Genomic DNA, 18402 nt, shown 5'->3' on the forward strand with positions numbered 1-18402 from the left:
GGCTTAACCCACTGAGCCACCCAGGCGCCCAACATCACACTTTTAAATAATCGAACTATTTTTAGTACATTAACAGAATTGTACAATCATCACCACTGATTATAGAATATGTTTATCACCTACAAAATAAACCATCTGACCATTAGCAGTCACTGACAATTCCCCCATTCCCAGACACTAGAAACCACTAATCTACTTTTCATTTCTATGGATTGGTCTATTGTAAAATATTCATAAAAAATGAAACATGTACATTTTTGTGAATGGCTTCTTTCCCTTAGCCTCATATTTTGAAGGTTCATCCCTGCCATACCTCCCTTATTCTAAGTAAGGTCAAATAAAGACGAGGTCTGTGAATGAAACTTTTTCAAGGACCTTCCAGAAAGGTAAACCATTGAAAACTCCCTGTGCATGGGATTTCTTAGAAAGCTCTACAGGTAGCTTGACCTTTCCAGTGACTTTTGGGATGGTGGTTTTCATAGTGTTGGTTTTCAAAGCCACTACAACATTGGAAAGAGAGAGTGGTGAAAATAAGACAAGTTAAAAAACCAAAAAGTTCACTGTTCTTGCCAAGAATCAGATAGTTACTTCTAGGGGCTGCTCAGATGGCTCCAAGCATTTGGTTAATTTCCAGAGCTCTGAAAAGTTGATTTTGATAATTTTACCAATGTTCTCATTGCTTTTATGGAGTAACAAGTTTTTGGATGTCCTTCCTAACCAATCGATTTTATGGTATGAAAGCAGTCTCTTAAGTCCTAAGTGAGCTGTTCTTTTGCTGGTCAAGTCACAGAGCTACAAAAACTATTTTTTAATGCACATGAAAACAGTTGTTTCATATTCTAACATGTATGTTGGCAGTATAGTGGACATAAAATGTATGAAGAGCTACTCAATTTTACCACAATCTCTTTCTGATAAATTTGAACACTGTCACCACATATCTTTGAAGACAAGCAAGTTTTAAACTACTTAAAGCAGCTCTTTGAATTGTGAGCTAAGACTTTATTAGTGTTCTACATATGGTATCTTATTTCCTGGTAAAGTCCTGGTGACCATCATCAGTCTACTACATAAGTTAAATGTACAAGTTTGGGGGTGGGGTGTATGTATGTATGTGTGTATTTTAGCAAATTCCAAATAACTGGTACTGATGTTATATGCCAGGAATGGTTTAATTTTTTGTTTTCTTCTTTAAGATAACATGGAACAGTTTTATCTGCCATTTCTCAGGAAAAGAGTCTTTTTTCCCTTTCCTTTTCTTCAGTTGTAGAAAAAATAGAAAGTTCAACTATAAAATCTATGTACTTTTAATTTCTTATGTGATGTAAAGTTAGACTAATCTCACTCCAAGTTTCAGAATTTAAAGGATTATCTACTCCTTTAATGAAGAAAGGACAAAGCTTTGTTCTTCCTTCCTTCAGAAAGTTCTGATTACAGGTCTTACTTGCTCTCGGGTGCTTGTGATGAAAATAAATGGAGTGGAATCCCATTTATTTGACACTAGTGGGCATGAAAAAGGATCAAACATATTCTAGACTCAGGTGTTTGTTTCTATATATAATATGTAGATATTAGAGGATATGCTTAGATAATTAGAGCCTATTAACAATGTAGAACTGTGTAGTATTCTAATTTTTATAAGACATTTATATTATTTGGCAATGTTATAATAATTTTTCACATTTTTAGTACCAAAACATTTCATAGAGAACAATTGTATTAGGGGAATGAAATTATTTCATGGTTTCATTAATGTTATTAATACTTCAGCAAATTTTTCTAAACCTTTTTTTTTCTCTTAAATGGATATTGGAAATGACAGAAGAAAGTGGTTGAGAAGGATGGAAGTCATCTTTTAGTACTGTAATCTTTTTCTAGGCCTTGTCTTTTTGCCTCAATAAATATAATAATATGATTATCATTTTAACTTACAAAAGCCATTAAATTATATAGAAGTACAAGGGTGAAATGAAAAACATTACATAAAACCACCATCAAATGTACGTATATTCTCCCATTTACTTTACACTCATCTTTTTCTATCTACCTGCCTATCCATCTGAAATAAAATATTAAGGATGAGACAGGCATCTCCTTTACATTCCTTGTCACCTTATTATCCTTCCCATCTTCCCAGGGACAACCATGGTCATGAATTTAGTACTTACCCATGTTTGCATTCTTTACCACATTTCTGTTTCTAGGAACAATATATAGTGTTGTTTCTTGTTTTATAATTTGCCAAAAGGTTTATCATACTATATGTATCTTTCTGTAATTTGCTTTTCATTGTCCTCAACTCAATATTAGAAATGAGAAAGGGGAAGATCTCTCTCTCTATATATATATATAGAGAGAGAGAGATAAATAGATTTTATATATATATGTATATATACATAAATGTATGTATAAATATTTTATTCTGTGTGAAAAGTAGTAGAACTGAGGGGTCTGATTTCAAATTAACCCTTAGAAACAATGCAGAGAAGCACTTTAAGGCTATACAGGCCAAACAAAAGTCAGAGAGTAGAGAAATGAATAAACAAAGCTCATCATTTGTATTTACCATCTCAGAAAAGCAAAGAACACACCTGACTCCATGCAGAAATATTCCACATTACAAAAGAAGTTAATTTGTTACTCTGGCACAGAAACTGGGAGAATATCCGAAAGCATAATCTTTTAGTCTCCAGTACATGCTTGTTATTAATATTTTTAGGGTATTTATTGGTAGAAATTTTCTACATTAATAGTGGCTAAATAGTTTATCTACATTATTCTCCAATTAATTAAAAGATAATTTGAATGATCATGTTATTTATTTGAAAGCAGACCATATGATAATATTTGATTTTTCAAAATCAGGGAGACTAATGAATATTTTTTGAGCACCTATTACTTGCTTGTATCTAAGCAATAGGGATTTAACAGTGAACAAAAATAGGCAAAGTCTTTCCTTTGAAACAATTACTATTTTAGCAGAGGAAGAGCAATGATAAATAAACACGTAATTTCTCAGTTAATGGCATTTATCTAAAGTAAAATAAATCAGAATGAGGGGTCTAGAAAGTTGAATGCCCTGTTTAAGGTGGGGATGGTCAACCGAGGAAGGTCATTCAGATAAGAGGACTTTGCAGCCAAGACTTTAAGGAACAAAAGGATTAAGCCATGTGTATAACTGCACATATAAATATGCATATAAATTATAACAAAGAATTCCTAAGATTGGAATATATGTATCTTACAGCAACAAGTAGACTTTCTAAGATAAACTTTATGTTCTAATCCCTAACAAAAATTATTAGTTCATGTTTTCTATTTTATTCTGAATGCTACTGTCTTTGTTTCTCTTCCTATAAGTAAACTTATAAAAATAAAAATTGGGGGTTATATTGGAATTGTTGTGGGTCATAAAATAGTGTCTCTATTTTACAAATGAAGTGAAGTTTCAGTTAGGTTAGCCCAAGTTCTCAGAATGAGTAAGAGACAGAGCAGGAACACAAACCAACATCTGCTGGTCTTCAGTAGTAATCTTCTCCCTTGAAGCAAAGTTTACCTCAGTTTGATATGACTTCCTTCCTGATTGTTGCAGAAAGTGCTGCCTTAATTCCTAACTCAGTGCTTTTCTCTCTGAGATGCCCTTTGCTTCCTTGGCCTGCCTCTTCACTACCAGTGAACTTGTCTATGATCCCACCACATAACCACTTCTGTCCACTCTGCCTTCATGGATCTCTCTTTGTAGCAAGTCTTTCCTATAGGAATAGGTTTGAATACTCTCCTAAATCCTGCTCTATTTATAATCTTACACTTCATGTGTGGGTCTAAGACAGCCAAAAAGTCAATGTTAGAATTCTTAATTTTTCCTGTTTTTATAATATTGGCCTTAGCTCTAGATCCTGGAATTTTGAATAGCACTTAATTATTCTGAGTTGTAACCCAACAAAGGTCACTCAAAACCATTATGACTATTCCCATCCCTTTTTCTCATGCCATAGCAACAGTATTCTATATTATCAAATTCGGCAAAGACAAAGACAGTTGTAGATATGTGCACATGTTATTTAAGTTATATGAAACCTCTATGTTTATTTCCAATGGAAAAAATCCAACCCTTTATTTATGCTCTGCTTTTATTTTAGCTGTTGCAATTACTTAGCTATTGCAATATTTTGTGGGTCATTATTTAACACTTAAAATTCTAAGTCCTCAGTATAATAACTGGCTAATCTCTTAGTCATTTTTCCCACAGAATGAAAGTTTAACTTTTATTTGCACCAAAAGTTTGTGACCAGTTAACTGGTCACTAATGATTTGAGTTCATATATTAAGTAAAGTATAATTTGTTGATGGTAATTCGGAAGGAAAGCAGCACTGTGACAGCTTAAGGGGTGGATCTAGAAAGGGGTCTGCACATAATTATTTGATGCCACATATTTGTAACCAATTTTCATTAGATCATTACTCTTATTAATAATAAATGACATACTGAATAAAATAATAAATCTCATTGTCTTAAACAAAAGTATACATCACTTCTGTCTGGAAGCAAATTTAGTAGACCTTAATTATGGAAAGCTAAAGAGCTTCTCACCTAAGTTAATTCATAATAATCTGGATTTTAAAACTAATTTCTATTAGTTAGGTAAAGTTTTATCAAACTTTTATCAAAAAGTTAGGTAAACTTTTATCAAACTACAGAGCTGATACTCATTATGTGCTAGTTTTCTTTCCTCTTTTATCCACAGAGTAGGTAACATGAAGATGGAAATACGTGGTCTGATTGTTCTATTTAAGAATCCAGACTCTAGAAAGCACCTGGGTGGCTCAGTTGGTTAAGTGACTGATGCTTGATTTTAGCTCAGGTCATGACCTCCATGTCCTGTGTTAGGCTCAGTACCCAGTGCGAAGTCTGCTTCAGGATTCTCTCTCACTTTGCTCCTCACCTCTCACTCTCTACTTCTCTCTCTCTCTCTCTCTCAAATAAATAAATAAATCTTAAAATGAATTTAAAAAGAATCCATGCTCTGGAATCTCAGCACCACCACTTTCTAGCTCAAAATATTAGAGAAATCTGGAAACAGTTGTGAGCCAATCGTTATGGTTATTATTTAGAAACAGAACTCCGGAACTTGTAAAGGGATTATATACAGGACAAGACAGGTCCACAGATCAAGAAGATCTGGAATAGAAGATAGGGAACCACAGTAGGGCCTCACACTCATAATACAAGCAACACAGGTCCTTAAACTGAACTACAAGGAAAACCAAACCTTAGCAAAAATTTAATTAGAACCACTGTTACTTTTCTAGGTAGGATAGGAGTTAGGGTAGGTTAATGAGGATATTAAAATGAAGCCAGGATGTGCCACACTGTCCCCAACTTATCTACTCCCTCAGCATGAAGACAGACAATATATCAGGGAGCTCCAGAGACTGTTTATGGGCACCCTCACATCAACTTTACCTCTTTCATTGGTAATTCCCACCCCTTTCAACGCTTCTTTGTCAGTAACCTCTATAGTAGGTTCTTCAATAGCTTTGTCCCAGGTAATATGTAAGAAAATGAGAAAACACATGGTGCCTTTGATAGCTCTAGCTCAAAGGTCTGAGCAGGAGTCCAAGGCAAGTCCCGTAGCCAGCCTTACGCTGTACCTTCCTCTCGGAGTGCTTTACTCCAGTCATGCTTGTGTTTAGATATCAATACCTTCCAAAAATATAACCTCATTCAAATATTACCCAGCTCTGCATCTGGGGATTCTGGCAACTTTTTCTAACATGGGAAAAAAAAAAAAGCACCTATTTTCAGGAAATAAAAAGTATAAAAGTGTCCTTTTTTTCTGAATCACTTAACATCTGGATTATCCTTCGATGGGTAAGACATTCAGAGACCTAGTCCAAGCCAGAGTTAGTTTCCTTGACCTTAGCTTGGAATCTAGTTTATTCCATGCCTGGAGAGTAACCTGAGTACTACCTGAATATGCTATAGGGAAAAAAATTGTGTTCCAGTGGAAAACTGTACCTTTATTGCAGCACACTTTTCAATACTTCCTGAATCTGGTTCCATGGGACCTATTTTACAACTCTGGAAATTGCAGATACTACCAAGTACAAAAATAAATTTTGTCTACAGACATGCAAATAAATTATTTAGAATGGAGAGGCCACTCCCCCTTTCTCTCCCCAGCCCCCACATCCTTGTGAAAAAGACTGTATTGTGTCCATTTGCTCATTTATGTCTATAAATATTTCTGTTCTTTTGAATTCACCTTAAAACATACTATAACATATCTGATTACTATACTGTGAGTATAAAATAAAATGTTTAATGTGTTCATTTTACAATTGTATGAGCCATGGTTTTATCCTTTTTTAATTTGAAAATTATTCTTAACATTGAAGGTCTTCCACTGAGATGTCTAATGGATATCTGACAGAGCCACGAAAACTGGATTGCCTGGAAAGTGCCCAGACACATTCCAGAAGTCAATGTAAAGCAGAACTCTGCTGATTCTGTTATTCTAATTTTAATTTTCCTCTCAACTATTTTTGTGTTTTTTGTTTTTATTTTTTATTTCATTTTGATTAATGAGTTATTTGATGTTCTCTGTAAATAAATTATAAGAAATCTATTTTCTGTTCAGTGGGACTTTATTTTTTATTTGGTTTTAGTTAATGGGTTATTTGATATTCTCTGTAAATAAATTGTAAGATCTATTCTCTTTTGGGTGGGTAACAATATCTACTTAGTTGGTCTTTTTATATTTATTTGTCATTTTTGAGCTCAGATCAATTAAGAATTTCTTGCTCATTGGAAAGAGAACAGTTCTTTGGTATCTGAACCAGTAAGTTTTTGTGTGTCAGTGTTTATTGTTGATCCGTGGCTGAAATTGTAGAAATGAAAATATAAGTTCTATATCGTTATGTCTATATGTCAGTGTTTCAGGAAAAAATTATCCCTCATTCTGTATTTAATATTTTCTATTTTATACATACATAGAAATATACAATATAATCTACTTACTGCTAGCTAGTAATGATAGATTATAAGGTGTATTAAAGGGGCACTGTTATGACTGGCTTATAGAGGTTAGTAAGGACGTATATATATACATATGTGTGTGTGTGTGTGTGTGTGTGTGTGTGTGTGTGTGTATAGTATTCCTAAATTCCCAAGAAAATAAGGAAGTTTGATTTCTAATACTTCAAATATACTAGACTAAGAAATTATTTTTAAAAAACACCAACTCAGAAACTTTTAAAGAATCTAAGCATAGATAATTTAGGTAAATCTTTGTCAAAAGAAATTAATTAATTTCTTTTAATTTTGGTTTAATAAAACAGCTATGTCAGGGTGTCTGGGTGGCTCAGTCAGTTAAGTGCCTGCCTTTGGCTCAGGTCCTGATCCAGAGTCCTGAGATCAAGCCCTGCACTGGGCTCCCTGCTCAGCCGGGAGGCTGCGTCTCCCTCTCCCTCTGCCCCTCCACCTTGCTTGTGCTCTATCACTCTCTCTCTCTCTCTCACATAAATAAGTAAAATCCTTTAAAAAATAAAACAGCTATGTCTTCTCTGAGTTACCAGTGTTAACTATAGTATAAGCTTAAAACTAGAGTAAAGCTAAAATAATTCATACTTCATATTCTAGAAAATGAATGGTATACATTTGTGTTTAACTAAATTGAATCATTATTATGACAAATTTTATTTCAATAGTAATTATGTTTTACTGTATGTCCACTTGAACATGATTTTCAGGATCTTAAGGTAATTTACAACTTTGAACTGATATTAAGTTAATAGATATTCATAAGATGACTCGATCATTTCTAATTAAGAATAAAATACAAAAACATTGATCACTACGTTTAAGTTTAGATGGCTTTGTTTCTCATTTTTATATGCTACGTAGAGGCATTTTTTATTGTGTTAGTGAATATATTGTGTTCCCTCCCTCCCCATTTTACCATTTCTGTTATTTTAAAAAGTTGTATAACAGCTGTTAGTAGCTATAGAAAATTGTGTCATGTATTAATCAGCTCTGCGAATCTGCTAAAATAGATATGAGAAGAGAGCTCTTAATTATCCACATCACCTCTTCCCCAACAATGCAATCATAAACAAGATTTGAACTTTGTTTTTGCTCTCTAAATTTCTTTATACTCTTTAAACTTACTGAAGATTCCAAAGAACATTTCTTTATATGAGTAGGTAAGTTATAACTAGTGATATTTACTATATTAGAAATTGAGGGACGCCTGGGTGGCTCAGTTGGTTGAGCAGCTGCCTTTGGCTCAGGTCATGATCCCGGCGTCCTGGGATCGGGTCCCACATCGGGATCCTTGCTCATCGGGGAGCCTGCTTCTCCTTCTGCCTCTGCCTGCCATTCTGTCTGCCTGTGCTCGCTCTCTCTCCTTCTCTCTCTCTGACAAATAAGTAAATAAAATCTTAAAAAAAAAAAAGAAATTGAAATTATAAAATGTATTAAATGCTTACTAATTCATATGAAGATAGCAAGGATATGTGATGAATGTTTATAACATCTTAGTAATTTTACAAAGTTAGTTCTGAGCCCTGAGATTTGTCCTAAGTATCAGTTTGTTTCAGACTATGAAAGAGCATAATTACAGACAAAATTGGAAAATTAAATTTGCCTTGACTTACTGCATGAGTCCAGAAAGCTATAAAATGCATTAAAATCTGAGCAAATTTATTCAATTTTTGTTCCTTGGTTTGTTGCTTATTGCTCTCACCTACGACATGAAGGGTCATGAAGGGTCATTCTCTTTTCTGTGCAAATCTGATGCGATAGCACAGATTCCATATCTTATTGAAATAATTGTCATTATACTGACTTTAAGTCCTTGTTTATTTAAGTAAATAAAGCTTCCTCAATTAGGAAGCAGCTAAGTTTAATTACTTCCTATGTTAAAATATTTTACTTTTACTTTCCAATGTGTAGTCAATTATAATTTTTCAGGTACTTATGATTTTAAGTTAAATTTTTAAATTACCAGACAAATTTGATTTGGGCTTCCTGAATACAAATCTTAAATCTAAAATAAAAGAAAATAAAAATTTTATGCTTAAACTATCTTTGAGATTTCCCAGAATTACCCTGGATAGTCATATTTATTTTTTTCACCTTATACAAAGACATAGAAATAATTAGAAATATTTAGCATATTTGAAATATGCAAGAAATTAGCATATTTGATTAGCATGTTTGATATATTACTATTTATGAGTTTTGGTGGACGAATTATCAAATGGAAAAGCTGCTCAGTCTTCCATAGGTTAAATTTATGTAGCTAAAATGTTACTAATATTTTAGAGATGGATATAACTATTTTAGAGATGGCATATTCCATGGGAAGTCTCCATAAATTATTCAGTACCCTTGCTTTCTATATTATGTTTAAACCTCAGAAACACTAAAATATATAGTAAGAAATAGTTCTGTAAAGGTTTTCTATACTTATGAGAATCTTCGGTGGTTTGACTAATGACATTAGACAAAAGCAATCTGGTGTTAGCAGCCATAAATTATTATTTAAAGTAGAACCACCCTACAATCCAGCAATTGCACTACTAGGTATTTATGCAAAGAATACAAAATTACTAATTCAAAGAGATACATGTACCCTGATGTTTATAGCAGCATTATCTACAATAGACTAATTATGGAAATGACTCCAAAATTCACGACTGATTAATGGATAAACAAGTGGTAGAAATATACAAGGGGATATGACTCAACCATAAAAAAGAATGAAATCTTGCCATTTGCAAAGATGTGGATGGAGATCATTGTGCTAAGCAAAATAAGTCAGTCAGAGGAAGACAAATTCCATACGGTTTCACTCATATGTGGAATTGAAGAAACAAAACACATGCACATGGTGGGGGGAGAAGAAAATGAAGAAACAGACTCCTAGCTATAGAGAACAAACTGATGTTATCAGAACAGAGGTGGTAGGGAGATGGGTTAAATAGGTGGTGGGAATTAAGGAGTGCACTTGCTATGATGAGTGCTGGGTGTTGTAGGGAAGTATTTTATCACTAAATTCTACACCTGAAACAAATATTGCATTGTATGTTAAATGGATTTTAAATAAAAACTTAAATGTTTTTATGGCTGTAACTTTACTTTTTAAATTTGGATTTAGCATCTTCTAGACCATCAATGTTTAAGTTGACCATGCATAGCAATACTAAAAATGGAGTTTGCCATTGTTATTTTAATACAAATATTTAAGACTTCAGACACACTGAGTCTCTTTATAGTCTCTATATGTTATATGTTCTTGCTGTACTCTTGCTGAAAACTTGGTATATTTTGTGTGTGTGCATGTGTATCTATATATATATAATGTTATCTCAATAATTTTTTCCTTTCTAAAAACTGTTCATTTTAGGGGCACCTGGGTGGCTCATTCGTTAAGCATCTGCCTTCAGCTCACATCATGATCCCAGGGTTCTGGGATCAAGCCCCACCTTGGGCTCCCTGCTCAGCGGGGAATCTGCTTCTCCTTCTCCCACTCCCCCTGCTTGTGTTCTCTCTCTCACTGTGTCTCTCTCTCTGTCAAATAAATAAATAAAATCTTTAATTTTTTTTTTCATTTTATAACATACATGTACTATTCATTGTACTCTTTGAAAATAACCTTAACCCTTATACTTATAGGCATTTTGTCTAAAACTTTCCTGGGAGACTGACATTATCTTTTTATTGCCCCACATGCCACAACATCAACCTAATTTTCTTATTGGTTGTATTAGTCTTGTTGTGAATTCTCATCAGATTTTTCACTTTTGAAAACTATCAGTAATAATTTGGCCACAGCCATTTTAAATCTCTGCATCTACAGACAGTTTTCGTTTTACTTTGATCCTTCCCTGATTGTTTTGCAGCTGTAGCCTGAGTTCTTGTTTTACTCAAAGAAGGACAATCTCAGAGCTCTGTGAAAAATGACTGTGCCATGTATCTCAAACAATTGATACTTCGAAGAACAGACTCTTGGGTACAGACTTCTAATGTACTTTAGACAACTTTAATACCCTCCAGGGCTACTGAGTAAGACTTTCCAGAACTTTGTCATTGGAATGCAGGGGCACTCATGAGATTGTTGCTCCAAGATCCAGTGAAACAAGAATTAAATAGGACTGGATGAATTGTTGAGAGATATATATACACAAATACATATGTATATATATAATAAATTATATATGCATATGTATTTATATTGCATAGTCTACCTATATTACATATGCATACATATGTGTTATACATACACACAAATACATAAACTTTTTGTTTTTGAATGATCTGTAACTCCTAACAAATAATTTAATAGACTGTACTGGTAGGCTGAACTGAAACTTTCCAAAAAGTGATATGTGTTCACTGACACCCAGAAATTCAGCAACTTTATTTATATCTCTTTACTTTTCATGACAGTATAATATATATATTATATAATATATATATTTCCATAGGTTCTTTAAAAATCTGTCCTCCTTTTTTCCAGGACATATTGGAAATGTTGGTTATGTAACGAAAGACCCGCCCAAAATGTCATGTCAAAGAATGATGCTCCTATAACTGGAGCTGATCAGCCATTTTTTAAGGCACTTTATAGAACCAATTCTTGCAAAGCTTTCCCAGAAGAAGTGGTCTGGTATCTGGCTTATAGGGTCCAGCCCTACAGGAGGAAAGCAAGCTCACTCCCAGGCAAGCTAGGAACCCTGGGACATTTTAGAGACCTTGGGAAGAAAGGAACTTCTCAAGTATCTATAAATTGGGGGTAAAATCTGGTGGAGAGAATTTCTTGGCTTTGTCTTCCTAGCTTTAGAATAGCAAATAATAAGGGACTTAAAAGGCCCAAACTGAGATTTATTATGAAAACATCCAGTGTAACAAATTTAAGAAGGGTTATATGGTAAGTTAGCACTCTTTCCGCTCTTATGTAAATAACCAGATCAAACCTAGTAAGACTAGTCATCTTACTTTGTGACCAAATAAAATCATATTTTATGAGGTGTTTTTTTTTTTTTTACAAGGGAGGAAACTGTAAGGAAAAGTCTATTCTTCGTGGAAATTATACACTGCTTAAAGAAAATCTTTCTGTTATCTGATTCTGTTTCTGTGGGAGCTATTATACAGCTCTCTAAGTTGTAAATTACTGATAGCAATGCAGAATAATTTTTCAGGAAGGAAAAGATGCCTTGGGTACAGATGCCAGTTACTCACACAAAGAGAATCAGGAACATCGATTTTTTTCCCTGTCTTCAGAACTCAAGTCTTAGCTTCCCTACACTTCTGATACATGAGGCTATGTTCTTGGGTTTCCTGGAGCTCTGATGGGGTATGCTGCTTCCTGTTTAAGCCAATTTAACCCTGTCTACCTGAAGCTGTATAGAAGTTCAGGAGTGTGGAGAACAGGAAAAAGAATTCTTGATCCAGAGTATGGGACTAAACTTGACTAATTTTTCTTTTTTAATCTCAAAAGATCTGAAGGTTTTAATAGTAGTTTTCCCTTTGTATTCTTCCCTAGGGAAAAATTATGTACTATGAATACACTTTGTATTTTTAAAAACAGTATATCAGAGCAGGAGAAAATAATAGAACTCAGGATGGTAGTGAGTGTGCAAATTCCTGTCACTGTCCCTCCATAAGAAGGGTCTCCTTTTAGAAGCCAAAGATGAACTTTCATAGGTGCTGAATCTAGCACCTTTCTTCTTTATGACTGAACTACTTGGATACTTTAAACATTGACTTCAGAGCATGGCAGAGATAGCAGACCCCATTCATCTATTAGAAGAAAGAAATATATTGGAAAGGAAAATATTTGGGGTTAGTGAAAACAAAGACCACTCTTCACAGAACTTGCCAGCATAACATGTTTTGATTAAAAGGCCTGAAATATTTCTTTGAAATAACTTCTTTTTCTTAGAGGGTAGAGGGATGAGAACTTACAGGCAGAGAGATTGTAAGTGATACAACCTAAAAGACACTGCCCAGGGCAGTGGCATAGGAAGCTTGAGGAACCTGACGTATGAGGGTCATGTATGTGCAGGGAAACAAGCTCTCTGAGAGGCATGGAAGGAGGATGCCTTGGACACAGTTGTTGGTTCTTGACTTCAGTGTTTCCAGGAAGTCTGGACTTGTATCTGACATGCTTACTCCTACCACAGGAATTTCAGACCCTGAGGATTGGCCTTTGATGCTCTTCTTTGCCGAAGGAAGGAAAGGGATCTGTAATCACAGTAAATTTATCTGTTGGGTTCTGCCTAGACCTAAAGAACCGCTTTGTGCTGTCTTCTCTTTCATGAAGTCCACACCTTAGATCCAGACCACTTTATAGGGTCAGACATTGGTCCTGACCTTTAGTATCTTTACTCACAAGAACAGACTACTTGCATCTAGGCCTGGGCTCTGCTTAGAGGCTGACACTAGTTTGTTTCAAAGGAACCTGCTGATTTTCCTTTCTTCTGGGACGAATCGGTAACATATGGCTTGTCCTTTTTCTAGGTTTACTTTTTTGAAGAGACTATCCCTTCTAGGGCAGACATAGAAGTGTTTCTTTCTCAACAGGGTCTCTGTCCTTAGCAGAGTGGCTTGCTTTCACTGTCAAGGGTGATCCCCAACCTTCATTTTCTGAATTCTATCCTGAATGAAATCTTGTATTCTTATTTTGGGTCTGAATAATGTCATGGTTCTTTCCCAGGAATTGAAACTTAGAAATTCATACTCAGACCACTTTGATGTGCCCTCTTTCTCTTCTCCAATTCTGTAGTTCGGTTGCATTATGCTAGGTTTACAGGGAATCTGGATGCTTCTATAAATTTTCTTGGACTGATAATATTGGTATGGCAACAACTTAGCTCTCCAGGCCCCACAGGCCTTGATGAGGTGAGCAGTAAATCAACCCTAGCTGCTTGCAATCAATCAAGACTCTTATGGACAAGGGAGCCTCCTGTTGAGAAGTGCTGGGTCTTTTTCCAATCTGGTAGGGAACCCCAATTCCAGTTTACAGTTAAAAAGACAAAAAAACACTGGGGAATTTTTTCTTAATAATATCAAAGTGGGAAAGCTTTTCAAGTATGGATCAAAAATAATTTTCCAAAATGATTGATAAACTCAAATACATGGGGAAAACATTCCCATATTTGGGGAAAGACACATTTATATACATATACACATACTAAAAAAGCCAAAGACACTGACAGACTGGGAGAAACTATTTTCCACCAAATACAAATGAGCTTGTTTTCTTAATATATAATGACTCTTATAAAGCAAAAAAATATTAAAAGATTCAGTAGATGGGGAGCCTGGGTGGCTTAGTGGGTTAAATAAAGCCTCTGCCTTTGGCTCAGGTCATGATCCCAGGGTCCTGAGATCGAGCCCCGCATCAGGCTCTCTGCTTAGCAGGGAGCCTTCTCCACCCCCCCTCCGCTCCCACTTGCCTCTCCACCTGTTTGTGATCTCTGTCTGTCAAATAAATAAATAAATAAATAATCTTTAAAAAAAAATTCAGTAGGAAAAAAATGAGTAAATGATAAGAATATAGCTGAAAGAAAAGTAATACAAGTAAAAGTCCTTACTCATATAAACTGCAAATTAAAACCACAAGTTGTCATTTTTTAAACTGCCTGATTGGAAAAGATGGAAAAGTTCAATAAATCTTCACATCAGTTACAGTTAAAAAGGCAAACTCGCCTTTGATTACAGTTATAGTTAAAAAGGCAAACTCGCCTTTGATTACTGCGAAGGATAAATGGTTCCAAATTACCGCAGAAGACAATTCCATGGTATCTTTACAAATTTGAAATTCATGTGCCTTCACTAACAATTCCATTCTTAGAAATGTATCCAAAAACTTTACCCACAGATTTATAATGAAGAATTTCATCACAATATCTAAATGACAGAAAAGGCTTAGAAATAACAAAAATATTCATCAGCAAAGAGCTAGTTAAATAAATAATGCATATTCATACAGTGTTAAGCTACCCACTGCTTGAAAAGAATGAGCAATTTCCATGGTACGATGTACAACATCCAATATACATGAGAAGAACGAGGTGAGAAAAATAGTATAGTATGTTAACAGGTGTGTTACCTGATAAAGGCCACTTATCTCTGTCTACTTGTATATTTATAGACACTTCTGGGGTGGAAAAAACCTAGAAACATTAGTGGTCAATTGATAATGGTACTGGAGGGCCAAGGAGCAGGTTGTGAGAGGAATTTTTGTTTATTGAATGGGATTTTCAAATTATAGACCATGAATATCTATTACTTGTTCAAAGAATGAATAAAATAATCAATAATAAACAACAAAGTGATTAATTGGTCATCTATGATAATTTAAGCATAGCGGAAAATGTCAAGAAATGTCTGGGTGCTTTTGCACCTATTTAAAATATATACACATCGATTCAAAATATGTCTATTGTGCGTGTATAAATTTATCTCTGCTTAAAGAATATTTTTTGAAGGTACTATATTCTTTTTTTTTTAAGATTTTATTTATTTATCTGACAGAGAGAGAGAGAGATCACAAGAAGGCAGAGAGGCAGACAGAGAGAGGGGGGAAACAGGCTCCCTCTTGAGCAGAGAGCCTGATGCAGAGCTCGAGCCCAGGACCCTGAGATCATGACCTGCGCCACAGGCGGAGGCTTAATCCACTGAGCCACCCAGGTGCCCCTGAAGGTACTATTTTCTTATATATTACTTATCTTAGTAAATTACAATTCAGGCAGTAAAAATCAAATATCATCAAATGGAACAAAAGTTTTGTTTTGAAAAAAAGTTAAAGGATAACTAAATCAAAAACTATATTCAGCTCTTAAAGTATTTTACTAGTGTTTTATTAAAATATGTTTTCATTACAATTAGTAAGAAATGTTTGGATTTTTTACCAGAGTTGCTTACTTTCTGAATAATACTTAAATTTAAGAAGCAAATGACTAACTGTATGTTTATATTCTAGATTTTATACCATTGCTTACAAAAAAACAAATTAACCTGACAAATAGAAATATTCAAAATTGTCTACCAATTTTTTATCTTTTTATTTAGCTCATTTTATAAACATTTTGTCCACTTGGAGAATAAAATGATCTATCTGGAAGTTATGATTATGATTTCAGTACTACTCAGTGTTCTCAATTAGCAAAGACCTGTTGTGACCAAAACGGTATCATTTAAACTCACTTGTATGAATTACCAGTTATTTTATTAAAAAGTATTCAGGGATAGAACTACTGTTTGCAGCAGAGTTTAAAGAAACTTACTTGACTCATTTATAGTACCCACTCTACGTCAAAATCTTCGTGATTTCTCTCTTTCTCCTTCTTTTTTCCCCCCTCATTATATTCTCCTTTTCATAGGAGGAATCACAGTAATCAACTGTGAGTAGAAGATAGGACCAGAAACTCAATTTTTAAATTTTTAACTGGTTATACTATTTAAATTTTCTATCTATAGAATACAGAATAATAAAGGCACAGTATTTGCATTAACTATAAAAACATGTCTGGATTCCTGGGAATTAGGAATTTCTTTCCCCCTTATTTTATACTTAAAAAAAATGATTATGATGATGGAAGGTAAACATTTTGGTAGAACTTATTTAAAAACCTAGGTCCTATGCGACCACTGACTATGCAATCATTTTCAGATCCCAAGATGATAGTGTGAGGAGAAGCAGTTCATCTGGGAGGTGACCCTGATAGGCATTAAGAGAGGAGCAGGCTCGTGAGACAGAGAAGGGAAAACAGCCTACAAAGAACACATTCTCATGTCAACTAACTGGATCTTAGCTCTGCTGGGATGGACCTCTGGGTCAGGATAGCATCCATATCTCAGGCTCATCCCTCCCAGGGATTACTGGCTGAGCATTAATTCTCTGGCCTTTCAAGCCTGCAGAGGCTTCAGGAGAGCAGACTCTTGGACTGACAGAATCCTCAGGGAGCAAGAAGTAAAGGCACTTGTACTTCATTCACCACCATAATAATTGAGAGGGGATGGGGCGGGAAGCTTCAGGTCTGACTTAAATACCTTGACAATTAGTTAAAGTGACAGTACATTTGATTACAACTGCTACAGTCCCCAAGTGCAAGTGTGTCTTCTTTCTCTACTGCTCTGATTTGGTCACTCCTGAGTATCAAGAGCTGGTAAAAACTTCCAGAGTGGACTTGTCTGGAATGGGAATGAGGTCAGCTGGAAAGCAAATGAACCTCAGATATACTATGGGTATGGCTTTCATTGATGCTCGCCTACGAGGTATTCTGCTTCTATAAACATCCTCAGTTTTTGTTAGGAATGCTCCTCCCCCAACGCACACACTCTCAGATCACATGAAGCAGGATAACATGCCACTTCAAAAGGCAGGTTAAATCTAGGATCTGTGCTAAGAATACCAGAAAAGACACCACTTTTCTACGCTAGACCTGACATTGGAAAGATTAGGGCCCTGGTACCTCTGTCTGACATGCGATCATGGGGAAGAGACTCTCTTCACCATGATGAAAGAGAACTGAGTTCAAGAGAGAAATTAGATTCAGGGGCATCATTTAGGGGTGCAGACCCTTTTTCATCCATGCCCAAAGATCAACCCTGGGTTCCTGGAACTTCCTAAAATAAATCACTTGGAGGAAGACTTAGATTTTTAATCCATAGGTGGTTGTTTTTTACCCCCCACAAATATTTATTTATTTATTTATTTGAGGGAGAGAGAGAGAAAGGGGGCGGGGTGGACAGAGAGAAAGAGTGCGTGAGCAGGCCAAGGGACAGAGGGAGAGGGAGAAAGAGAATCCCAAGCAGACTCCCTGCTGAGTGGGGAGTCCAGAGGGGCTCAATCTCATGTCCCCAAGATCATGATCTGAGCAGAAATCAGGAGTCAGATGCTAATCAACTGAGTCACCTTAGGTACCCCAAATTCACAAGATTTCTAAATGCAACATGTCTTATCAGATTATTATAATATAGGAAGAAACTTTAATGTCCTATTTAAGGCATTCTCAGCAATAGGCAAAACTTTAATAAATAGAAACTAGTGTGACCTTGGGTAAATGCCTTAGTATCCTTAGTAGTAAATTGAAGTAAATCACCACGCTGACATAGAGGTGTTGTGAAGGCTAAAAAATTTAATGAATGCAAAGTCTTTTGTATACCTCTCAACACATCCTATTGTGATCTCTTGAAAGCTAGGGTAGATCGAGTATCTATTTTTTCAAACACTATAAATCCAGTACCAGTTATACTGCTTGCACAAAGTAAACCATCAACAAACAAGTGTTGCACTAATGCATGGATGAAAGGAAGTAGAAATGATATTCAAAATACTGAGCAATTACTATGGTATCAGTACCATCAGTAGATACTGGACAGCCATA

Source organism: Lutra lutra, chromosome 5, assembly GCF_902655055.1.
Source record: "Lutra lutra chromosome 5, mLutLut1.2, whole genome shotgun sequence".
NCBI lineage: Eukaryota > Metazoa > Chordata > Mammalia > Carnivora > Mustelidae > Lutra > Lutra lutra.